Consider the following 11,869-nt stretch of genomic DNA (forward strand, 5'->3'; position numbering starts at 1 on the left):
GTTGGAAACAGGATGCTGGGCTCGATGGGCCCTTGGTCTGACCCAGCATGGCAATTTCTTATGTTCTTAAATTACCACCAAGAAGATCACTTTCAAAGTGAGATCCTTCATAGTATTTCACGTCAGAGGTTCGAAAAGAGCACACACATGCTCTTAAGCACCACATTAAGGTTCCAGGAAGGGCAAGGCTTCCGAACCGGAGAGCGCAAATGTTTCACTCCCCAAAAAAAACCACACAATATCCGGATGAGCCACCAGAGATGCTCCTTGAACCTTACCATGAAGGCAGCCTAAAGCTACCACCTGAACCCTGAGGGAATTAAAGGATAAACCTTTAACCAAACACTCCTGCAGAAAGGCTAAAACATATACCACCGAGGCTTGACTAGGATCAACATTCTACCCCGTACACCAAGTCTCAAAAACTCTCCATACTCTGACATATGCCAGGGAAGTAGAAGTCTTTCTAGACTGTAAAAGAGTAGCGATGACCCCTTCCAAATAACCCTTATTCCTCAATCGCTCCCTCAAAAGCCAAGCTGCTAGACAAAAGTGATATGCCTGATCCAAACAGGTCCCTGATGCAGCAAGTTGGGCAGATGAGCTAGCCGTAGCGGACCGTCCACTGCCAAGTAGACCAAGTTCGCAAACCTCAGCCACTCTGGGGCAACGAGAATCACTTCGTCTGGCTGGACCTCTATGCAACACAAGAGCTTGCCGACTAACGGCCAAGGTGGAAACACATACAGAAGGACTCCCGTTGGCCAAGGCAGCACTAAGGCATCCATCTCTTCTGCTCCTCTTTCTCTTTGTCGACTGAAGAACCGCGGGGTCTTGGCATTGAGAAAAGTCGCCATTAGATCCATGTACAGTGTGCCCCACCTGCAGCGGATGAGGCATATTGCTTCCTCCCACAGCTCCCAGTCTCCTGGGTCCAGCTGGTGCCAGCTCAGAAAATCGACCTGTACGTTGTCCATGCCTGGTATGTGGGAGGCCGCTAACCACTCCAGGTGCTGTTCCACCCAGCCAATCAGATCCCGAGCTTCCTCAGTCACTGCCAAGCTTTTGGTGCCTCCCTGTTGATTGATGTAGGCTACCCTTGTCACATTGTCCACCAAGGCCCTCACAGACTCCCTTCTTACCAGGGGCAGAAACACCTGTAGGGCCAAACGTACGGCTCTCGTCTCCAAATGATTGATGAACCATGAGGCTTCCTCTGCCGACCACCAGCCTTGCACAGACTGGTTCTGACACACTGCTCCCCAACCGGAGAGACTGGCATCAGTGGTGATGATTGATCCAGGTCAGGATCTCCCAAGTCCACACCTTGCCTCAACTTGCCGGGTCGAAGCCACCAAGAGAGACTGGACTAGGCAAACTCTAAGCGGAAGAGGAAGCTGAAACTGTTATGAAAACAGGTCCCAGCGGGATAGTAAAACCGACTGCAAAGGCCGCACATGAGCAAATGCCCATGGAACCAACTCCAAGGTGGAAGCCATAGCCCCAAGAACTTTCAAGTAATCCTAGACCCTCGATACTTACATCTACAATAATCCACGAACTTGAGATTGCAGCTTGGAAATCCAGTCTTCGGTGAGGAAAACCCTTCCCACCTTGATATTGAAACGCACCCCCAGGAATTCCAAATCCTGGGAAAGGAGCAAGATGGCTCTTGGCCAAATTGATTATCCAAACCAGCAAGCGCAATCGATCGAGAACTACATCCACTGCCTTGCGACAAAGAATCTATGACTTTGCCCGAATTAGCCAGTCGTCCAGAGAAGGGTGCACCAGGATACCGTCCCTCCGGAGAGCCACTGCCACCATGACCATCACCTTGGTGAAAGTCCTGGGTACTGTCGCCAGACCGAAAAGCAGGGTGCAAAATTGAAAATGATCCCCCAGAATCACGAATCTCAGAAATCTTTGATGATCGGGCTGGATTCTTATGTGCAAGTAGGTCTCTGTCAAATCCAGAGATTGATTTATTTATTTATTTAATATTTTTCTATACCGGCTTTCACGACTAGTAGTCGCATCAACCCGGTTTACATTTAACATTTAGTGTAATGAACATAAAACTAGATGAATTGAACTGGTGCAGGAATAGCAGTTACAATAAAACAAGGAAAAATACAACTGGGAGAGGAGGAAGCAAGAAGAAAAATATAGCAATAGGTACAAAAAACAAAATTACAAGATAATATTTACAATATGTACAAAATTAAAGTCAAGACTAAAGGTGGTCATGGGCTGGAAAAATTGAGGCTAAAATAGGAAGAGTATGATGAATAAGGCAGAGTGATGGTCTTTACACTGGGATTCTGGTAACATGGGATAGCCTGATTGAAGGGTAAGGTTTATATGGTGCCAGGTACTCCCCTTTGTGAACTGAGGCAATCACTGAATGCAAGGTTTCCATCCGAAACTGAGGAACTTTTAGAGCTACGTTTACCTTCTTCAAATCTAGGATTGGATGGAACATGCCCTATTTCTTGGGAACTATAAAATAAATGGAATAGCATCCCATCCCTCACTTTCGCAAGGGAACAAGCACAATAGCCCCGAGTTTGTGAAGTCGATTTATGGTTTCTCACATTACCAACCTCTTTTCTTGATAAGTGCACCAGGAGACGAGGAGCCAATCTCTTAGTGGCAAGTAAATTCTAAAGCGTAACCTTGACATCACGTTTAAGGACCCACTTGTCGGATGTGATCTTGGTCTACTCCTCATAGATCAGAGCCAACCGGACCCTATAACTGGAACTGAGGAGTGGACCAGCCTTGCTTCATTGTGCGGATTTGACTCCACCACCGCCAAGGGAAGAGCCATCTCTGCCCGTCCTATTCCCCCAAAGGACTGGATTCATGATGGCTGCCTAGCTGAGGACTGTCTCTGAATAATCCCTGACACTCTGAGTGGCCAAAACCGCTGATTCCCTCTGAAGGAGGGGAAAGGAGCCTTTTGCTTTTGGCTTAACTTCCAGCTCCATCTTCATTGAGAAACTTAATCATCTCCTCCAAGCCCTTACCAAAGAATAGCTTCCCCTTAAAGGGCAAAGCTCCCAACTGGGATTTGTCAAAACATTGATTGATCAGTTCCTCAACCAAAGACATCTCCGAGCCAAGACCACCGATATAGTCCTGGAGGAGGTCCTAACGAGATCATATAAGGCATCTGCACTATACACCACCACAGCTTCCAGATGTTCCTCTTGTCTCGTCTCTGATTCAGACAAGGACCTGTCATCCTGTAACTGCTGCACCCAGCGTAGGCCGGCTCTCAACATATAACTGCTACACATAGCAGCTCAAACACCAAGGGCCAACACCTCAAAAATCTTCTTGAGGTGGACCTCCAGCTTCCTATCCTGAAGGTCCTTCAAACACGTAGAATCGGCCACCAGAATGGATGTCTTCTTAGTAACCGAAACCGATGCATCCACTTTGGGAACCTTCAGAAGCTCAAGCGCATCCTGTGGCAAAGGATATAACTTATCCGTGGCCCTGCTGACTTTCAGGCCCGTCTCAGGAGTAACCCACTCCCTAAACAGCAAGGCACTGACCAACTTGTAGAAGGGAAAAGATCTCATGGGACCCTGAAGGCCAACCATGACTGGGTCCACTGCTCCCACTTCTGCTTCCTCTCGTGGAATCTCTATACCCAGTCCTGCAGAGCAGCAGATATAAAGGGAGCCAACTCCTCCTTGTGGAATAACCATACCACCTTGGGATCATCACTATCGAAGGCCGGGTTCTTTGACTAATCTTGAAATGAATCCTGATCCACCAGACTGGGATCTGAGACTTGGAGGGTCCTGCACATGCAGATCATCCACTCCTGAATCCTCTGAGGAGGTTTCCGCCATGGGCATCGGGGTCCCTGGGATGTACCTGACCCTCATGGTCCCCATAATCCCCGAGGGCTTGGGCCTCTTCACAGATTTTGACTGAAGCTGCCTGATCAGCCTTGCGCTGCACGGACTTCCTGGCTTTTTAAGCCTTGTGCAAAAGAAGCACAAAATCATTTGAAAAATTAGAGGAGGTATCGGAATCGCCCTGGGATTCCTCCTCAGTGCCTGAAGGGGGCCCTCCAGCATCTGGACCACCCTCGGAGGTCACTGCCACTGGAGACAAAGAAAAAGGAAATCCTTCTCCCCTTCTGCAGCTCACGTGGCATCCCTGAAACTGATCAATATAGCTGCCCTTCCTGCACTCAGCGGGAAGGGTTCACTGATGGGCTGCTGCGCCGGCAAGATCCTCCCAGGCTTATGGTGTCGGACCTGCTTAATCTCTGCCGCGCTCCCTGAAAAGTCCTCCCCACTGGAGAGGCACTGGGATCATTTTCTGTCGTGGGAAAAACGTGCATGCACATCCCAAGCCGAGCTATGAGGCATGAAAATCGGTGTCAGGCAGCAAGAACAGAGCCGAAAGCCGCAGGAGGAAAGGGAGAATAAGTAGAGAACTGCCAGAATGTTAAAACAGCCGAGCCAAGGTAAAGCTGTGCCATCCCACGACAGTTACCCACCTGCTTCTTCTTCTGATCTTCCTGGTTTTTTTCAAACAAAACTAAACTTTAATATACAAGAAAGAAGCACTTCCCTTAAGAAGAATAGCTGCAGGCTCAGGCTATTCCTCAGGGTGACGGAACTGGGACCCCCAGTTGTCAGCCTTGTTCAATGAAGAAGGACCGAACAATAAAGGGTCCATGACCACCTGCTGGTCTGCCTCACAAGCCAGGGAGAATGACTCCACCAGGATCTAACAACCCCCTGGGAGACAATCACACCTGATCTCAGTAGACATTGTTTTGGGTTGTTTTTTTAACTCTGACTGCAGGCTTTGCACCTTCACCATCTGCTGCAGACAGAGAAATACTGAGGGACTGCAAATGGCACCTCATGTTAAGTGGCAGTGGCAGTAAAACTTTTTGTCTCTATTTGCTGGAGGGGAGGCAAAACCCAGGAGGCTGGACAGATCTGGGTACGTACAGGGAATTCTCCAATATTTTGTGATGAAGATGCATTCTCCTAGGACATGCAGTATGGTAGTCCTCACACATGGGTGACATCATCCGATGGAGCACAGAAAACATATCAGAGTTTCTAGAACTTTGTCTAGGCACACTGAGAATGCCCATAATCCGCATAGGGTCCCTCTTCAGTCTCTTTTTTGTTTTCCGTGGAGCTTTTGCATCGCAGTTTGTGAGCTCGTACTGCACCTGTCGGAGGCTGGCTTAAAAAACAACTTGGGGTTCATCTCAGTGCAATTGGCATTTACCACCACAATGTAGAAGGTAAGCCCATCTCTGTACAGCCCATAGTTGTACGCTTTATGCGGGGCCTGCTTCAGTTGAAGCCTCCCCTCAGGCCTCCCACTGTATCTTGGGACCTCAACGTGGTGCTCACTCAGCTGATGAAAGCTCCTTTTGAGTCACTGCATACCTGTGAACTAAAGAACCTGACCTGGAAAGTCATATTTTTGGTCAGCAAGCTCTAGACCTTAGTGACTTATTCACCTAACACTAAGTTTCACCACGATAGGGTGGTCCTCTATACACATCCCAAGTTCCTGTCCCCAAGGTAGTGTCTGATTTCCACCTTAACCAGTCAATCGTCCTGCCAACATTCTTTCCCAGGCCCCATTCGCACCAAGGTGAACGAGCACTGCACAGTTTGGATTGCAGGAGAGCCTTGTCCTGCTACCTGGAGCAGACAGAAGCCCATAGACAGTCCACTCAACTTTTTGTTTCTTTTGATATCAAAAGGTTGGGTGTTGCCATTGCCAGACACTATCCAATTGGCTAGCAGACTGCATCTCCTGTTATACCCAGGTGGGAGTGCATCTTGGAACTCATGTCAAGGCTCATTCTGTTAGAGCCATGGCAATGTCAATGACCTACTTGCAAGCAGTTCCCATGGAGATCTGCAAGGCTGCGACATGGAGTTCTCTCCATACATTCACATCACATTACTGTCTGGAGGGATGGCCAATGTGACAGTAGGTTCAGCTAGTCTGTCCTCTGGAATCTCTTTGAGGTGCAGAACGCAGCTTTTCCTACCTAGGGCCCATTGTTTGGGTTCAGGCTGTCTCCCCCTCTGTTACTAACAGCACTGTGGGGGTTGTGCCCGTTGGTACCTGGTTGGTGCATGTTGTCTCCCTTTTGTGTTGGGGAGCAGCCTGTAGCTAGGCATTCACCCATGTGTGAGGACTACTATCCTGCTTGTCCTAGGAGAAAGCAGAGATGCTTACCTGTAACAGGTGTTCTAGGACAACAGGATGTTAGTCCTCACAAAACCTGTCCACCACCCTGCAGAGTTGAGTTTCTCCTATTTATTATTTTATTTTTATCATAACTCTGTTATGAGACTGAAGAGGGACCCCCGCATGGATTAGGGCATGCTGGGCATGCTCAGTGTGCCTAATGAAAGTTCTAGAAACTTTGACATAAGTTTTCCATGCTGGACTCCCATCGGATGATGTCACCCATGAGTGTAAGGACTAGCATCCTACTGTCCTCGGAGAACACCTGTTACAGGTAACCAACTCTGGTTTTACCCTTCCATCAATTTTGACTAAATTCCCTGTGCCACTCTAGCTCACCCCCCCCCCCCCTCCACAAACAGCAGAGATCCACTTCCATGCTTCACAGTAGGGATGGTGTGCTTTTCTTCATAGGTGTTGACTCGTCTCCAAATATAGCGTTTATGGTTGTGACCATAAAGTCCAATTTTGATCTCATCTCTCCAAATTATTTTGTTCCAGCAGTTTTGAGGTTTATATATTGCTGTTTTGATGTATTGTGAGCACGCTGTTTTGTGGAGTTGGTGCAACAATGGCTTTTTTCTAGTAATTCTAGCATGCAGCCCATTGTGCATGAAGAATGTTGCGCTTGGAGGTGGACCCTTGTCCTGGAGCTGTGGAGAACGGCTCCCTGGTAGGGACCAGGAAGCACCTGCCCCCAGGGAGCGGAGCACAGGAGGAGACAGAAGCTAGGATGAGCTTCACCACTGGAAGCCTGCAGTCCCCCCAGGTGGAGCCCGGGGGGACCCAGGACACTTGGACTTAGGTGGGCCTCGCAGGGTCTCCCGGAGAGGTAGTAGAGTGGCGAGCCTACCAACAACAAGGGAACGCGGTCGGACTCTAGGCTGTAGGTCAAGAGGAGTAAGGAAGGCCACTATAGTGTAGGCAATGAAAAGGCAAGGGACAAAGCCAGAATCAGGAGACATCGTCAAGGCAGCCAGGGTCAGAATCCGAGGATCAGTCCGAGGAGTAGTCATTGAAGCAGGGATCAGGTTCCAGAGGTCAGACGAGGTCACAAGACAGGCAGTAGTCAGGATCTAAGCAGTGAACAGAATGGTCAAGGAGCAGGCCGAGGTCAGTACCAGAGAGACAGTCCGAGGGTACTATCTGGGGAGACAAGTTAGACAGATGCTGGAACAGAAGGATGCTGGAGAAGGCTGGAACAGTTGGACGCTGGAACAAGACTGAATGCAAAGGCAAACTAGTACACTTACAGTGCCGACCCAATTGCCATGGCAAGGAAGTGTAGGCAGAGACTTCCTTATATCAACGTTCAATTAGGGCACGCTGCAGAGCTAGGACCCACCCCTGGCCCTACAAGAGGCCAGGCGGTCCGCGCATGAGTAGGGGCATGGCCAACACCACTGAGGACGCCGAACTCCGGTGTGAGGCCTGGTGCGCAGTGGAAGGCCCGGCGACCACCACCTCGGGATGCCGATGCCTGAAGGAGCTTGCGGCTGCCACTGGGGAGGCTGACCCGTGACCTGCAGAGGAGCTAGCGAGGTGAGCAGGCCCATGCGCGGACGGGGCACACAACAGTATCCCCCCTTCTAGGCCTCCCTCTACGTGGCCGAGGCTTTTCAGGATAGGTCCTGTGGAAAGTCCTGAGGAGCTCTTTATCAAGACTGTTGTGGAAAGGTTCCCATGAGTTCTCCTCGGCCCCATAACCCTCCCAGGCTAAGAGGTACTCCTATCTGCCTCGATGCCGACGGACGTCAAGGACCTCTTTTACCTGAAGTGACTAATCTGATTCAGTAGAGATCCACGGAGGTGAAGGATCTCTACGAGAGGGCCAGGAGAGGACCAAAGGCTTCAACAGGGAGAAATGGAATGTGTTATGGATGCCCATGGCACGAGGTAGCTGAAGTTAAGACACTGTTCCCCACTCTTCGAAGCACTGGAAACGGGCCGATGTACTTGAGAGCCAGGCAATGAGAAAGGAGTCTAACCTTATGTGTCGGGTGTTTAACCACACCTGACCAGGACGGAAGAGTGGAGCGGGGCGTCTATGGGCATAAGAAGTGTGCTTGGAGCGCTCAGCGGCCTGGGTAAGACGTTCTTTGACTTGATTCCACACCTGGCAAATGGTATGGGCCATGAATTGCGCAGCTGGAGAAGGAACAGTCAGAAGAACTGAAAATGGCAGCCGAGGTTGTCGTCCGAATACAACGGAGTTACATCGGTAGCAACCGCGACATGGGTATTATGCAACAGCTCAGCCCAGGGTAACAAATCAGACCAGTTGTCCTGCTGGTCATTCACATAGGAACAAAGGAATGTTTTCAAGGTCAAGTTGGTCCTTTCAGCTTGACCATTGGCCTGTGGGTGATAGTCCGATGTGAAATTCAAGGCAATGTTAAACTTTTTGCATAGAGAGTGCCAGTACCTGGCGGCAAACCGTGGTCCTCTGTCAGATATAATTTCCTTTGGGAGTCCATGGAGATGGAAAATGTGTTTCAGGAACAACTTGGCTAGTTCTGGGGCCGATGGGAGGCTCGGCAGGGGAATGATGTGACCCATTTTCGAAAAATGGAAGATGAAGACCCAGATTACGGTATTGTTCTGGGACGGAGGCAGGTCTGTGATGAAGCCTGTTGAGATGCTGAACCATGGCTCAGTAGGTGCTGGAAGCGGTTGGAGTAGGCCCACCGGTAGGTGGCATCTGTTGGGTGCAGACGAGACATGAATCTACATAGTTACGAGAGTCTTGCACCATGTTGGGCCACTAATAATATCTCCGCAACATCTCTAGGGTCCTGGTATGACCTGGGTGTCCTACCAACTTGGAATCATGGGCGCATTTCAGAACTCGTTCACGTAATCTACGTGGAATGACAGTTTTCCCAACTGGAACTGTAGTGGTCACGGCAAAGGATAGGCAGGCAGGATCTATAATGTGTCTGGGAACATCAGGAACATCCTCTGGTTCGAAGGATCTTGATAGTGCATCAGCACACAGGTTCTTGGAAGCTGGGTGATAACGTAGAGCGAAATTGAACTGTTCAAAGAAGAGCGCCCATCGGGCTGGTCTAGGATTCAAGAGTTGAGCTTCTTTAAGGTGCTTCAGATTTATTTATTTATTTATTTATTTATTTATTTATTTAAAATCTTTTCTATACCGTCGTTTAGTAAAGCACCATCACAACGGTTCACAATGAGGCATGTAAATATATATTTGGTGAAATTCTTACTAACAGTGTGCCCAGAACATTTATCGGTAACAAGTATTCATAATATAAGGTATATGTTGTGTGATCTGGAATTTTTGTCCTTTTTAATGGTTAATAGGAATAAAAACCATACAATCATTGCATTTTATACTACAGTTCTCTTAACTTATATTTTATAATGTTAGTTAAAATGATAATGTGTAGGTATAGGTGTGGGTTTTTTTGGTGACTTTAGCTTGTTCATTTAGACTTCTGAATCTCCATTCTCATTGTAAAATGCTTTCTTGAAAAGCCATATTTTCAAACTTTTTTTAAAGAGCTTTAGATCTCTCTGTAATCTTGTTTCTAGTGGCAATGAGTTCCATAGTGCTGGTCCGGCTAATGATAGGGCTCGTTCTCTGACTTGGGTCAGTTTTGCTGTCTTGATTGAAGGGATGGTTAGTAGAGCTTTATTAGCTGATCTGAGATTTCTTTGTGGGACGTGTAGGCGTAGTGCTGTGTTTAACCAGTCTGCTTTTTCTTCGTTTATCAGTTTGTGAATTGTGCAGAGTGTTTTATAGTGCACTCTTTGTTCTATTGGCAACCAGTGCAATTCGGCAAGTGTTTGGGTGATATGGTCTCTTTTGCTTTTTTCAGTAAGTATTCTGGCAGCAGAGTTCTGTAAGATTTGTAGAGGTCTTATTGTTACATACGGTAGTTCCAGAAATAGTGTTACAATAGTCAGTGCTAGAGAATATAAGTGCTTGTAGAACTGTTCGGAAGTGTGTTTGGGTTAGTAGGGGTTTAAGCCTCCTAAGTATCATAAGTTTGGTGTAACCTTCTTTAACTTTTTGTGATATGTGTTGCTTAAGGCTGAGTTCAGTGTCTATAATTACTCCTAGGTTGCGAGCTTTCTCGGTGAGTTCCACTTCCTGATTGTTTTTAAGTTTAATGGGGTTTTGAATTGTCTCAGAGTTTTTTCGTTCTAGGTGAATAAATTCAGTTTTTTCAATGTTAATTACTAGTTTCATTTGGTTTAGTAATTGCTTAATTATATCTAGGTACATCATTGCTAGGTTTAATGTCTTATCAATTGTTTCTTCTATGGGTAATATTAGTTGAATGTCGTCAGCGTATATGTAGTGTATGATGCCTATTCCAGCTAGGAGGTGGCATAGAGGCAGCATGTAGATGTTAAATAGTGTCGCCGAAAGTGTGGATCCCTTGGGTACTCCTGTTTTTAGCTCAATTTTGTCTGATATTTTGTTTTTAATCTGTACTTGGAAGAATCTATTGTTTAGGTATGATCTGAACCATTTCAATGTTTTGCTCTGTAGACCTATTTCTTCTAATCGTTTTAGCAGTATGTTATGGCTTACTGTGTCAAACGCTGCCGATAGATCTAATAGTATCATGATGTAGTGTTTCCCATTATCAAATCCTCGTAGAACATTATCAGTTAGGGAGGTTAGTAATGTTTCGGTACTATAGTGTTTTCTAAAGCTATGTTGCGAGGGGTATAGTATGTTATTATTGTCAAGATGTTCGGTTAGTTGTTTTTGAACTGTTTTTTCTATCAATTTGGCAAGTAGGGAAAGGTTTGAGACTGGTCTGTAGTTACTTAGTATATTTGGGTCACTGTTTTTTTTCTTTAATACTGGCTTGATTATTGCACCTTTAAGTATGTCTGGGATTGATCCTTCATTAAGGGATAAGTTAATTATTTTAGTGATTGTATGGGACGTGGTGTCAGCAAGTTTTTTTTATGTCTATGGTAGGAATTGTATCGATTTTATGTGGTGCTGGGTTTAGATTTTTTAGCATGGATTCAACTTCGATACTGGATATTTCGTCAAACATGGACCATTGTGTCACATCTCTAGACTGCATTTTAATTTCCTGTTTTGTTGAATTTGGGATTTTTGCTTTTAGGTTTATTATTTTGTCCCTGAAGTAGTGTGCTATTTCATTACATTTATTCTCTTGTGGGGACCGAGGTATTTCTGTTTTATCGTTAGTCAGGTTTTTAACTATATTAAATAGTGTTCTTGGGTTGTTAGCAAATTTTTCGATTTTTTGGCTGAAGAATAGTTTTCAGCCAAAAAATTTGCTAACAATCCAAGAACACTATTTAATATAAGATTCTTATGGTCGGTGAAAATGATAAATTTATGTTGCACCCCTTCCAACCAGGGGTGCCACTCTTGAAGCGCCAACTTGATGGCTAGAAGTTCTCGGTCACCAATGGTGTAGTGCTGCTCTGTAGAAGAGAACTTATGTGAGTAGAATGAACAAGGTATCAATTTACCCTTTGGAGAAAACTGACTTAGGACGGCTCCTGCTCCAATTGCAGAGGTGTCGACTTCGACGAATCGGCATCTTGGGACTGGATGCTGAAAACAAGTACCAGAACAGAA

This window comes from Rhinatrema bivittatum, chromosome 7 (assembly GCF_901001135.1).
Source record: "Rhinatrema bivittatum chromosome 7, aRhiBiv1.1, whole genome shotgun sequence".
Lineage (NCBI taxonomy): Eukaryota > Metazoa > Chordata > Amphibia > Gymnophiona > Rhinatrematidae > Rhinatrema > Rhinatrema bivittatum.